Source organism: Volvox carteri, assembly GCF_000143455.1.
Source record: "Volvox carteri f. nagariensis unplaced genomic scaffold VOLCAscaffold_165, whole genome shotgun sequence".
Taxonomy (NCBI): domain Eukaryota; kingdom Viridiplantae; phylum Chlorophyta; class Chlorophyceae; order Chlamydomonadales; family Volvocaceae; genus Volvox; species Volvox carteri.
Genome location: NW_003307708.1, coordinates 7110 through 7948, shown reverse-complemented (window position 1 = coordinate 7948; position 839 = coordinate 7110).

The following is an 839-nucleotide window of genomic DNA, read 5'->3' as shown; positions in this document are numbered from 1 at the left end:
AGCGGCGGCGGGGGAGGAGAAGTACACCGCCGGAACAGCAAAACGGCTGTCACGGTGAGAGGAAAAAGGCCGCGGTGGCAGCAACACCAAAGGTGAAGAGCCGCAGCGGCGGCGGGGGAGGAGAAGTACACCGCCGGAACAGCAAAACGGCTGTCACGGTGAGAGGAAAAAGGCCGCGGTGGCAGCAACACCAAAGGTGAAGAGCCGCAGCGGCGGCGGGGGAGGAGAAGTACACCGCCAGAACAGCAAAACGGCTGTCACGGTGAGAGGAAAAAGGCCGCGGTGGCAGCAACACCAAAGGTGAAGAGCCGCAGCGGCGGCGGGGGAGGAGAAGTACACCGCCAGGAACAGCAAAACGGCTGTCACGGTGAGAGGAAAAAGGCCGCGGTGGCAGCAACACCAAAGGTGAAGAGCCGCAGCGGCGGCGGGGGAGGAGAAGTACACCGCCAGAACAGCAAAACGGCTGTCACGGTGAGAGGAAAAAGGCCGCGGTGGCAGCAACACCAAAGGTGAAGAGCCGCAGCGGCGGCGGGGGAGGAGAAGTACACCGCCGGAACAGCAAAACGGCTGTCACGGTGAGAGGAAAAAGGCCGCGGTGGCAGCAACACCAAAGGTGAAGAGCCGCAGCGGCGGCGGGGGAGGAGAAGTACACCGCCAGAACAGCAAAACGGCTGTCACGGTGAGAGGAAAAAGGCCGCGGTGGCAGCAACACCAAAGGTGAAGAGCCGCAGCGGCGGCGGGGGAGGAGAAGTACACCGCAGGAACAGCAAAACGGCTGTCACGGTGAGAGGAAAAAGGCCGCGGTGGCAGCAACACCAAAGGTGAAGAGCCGCAGCGGC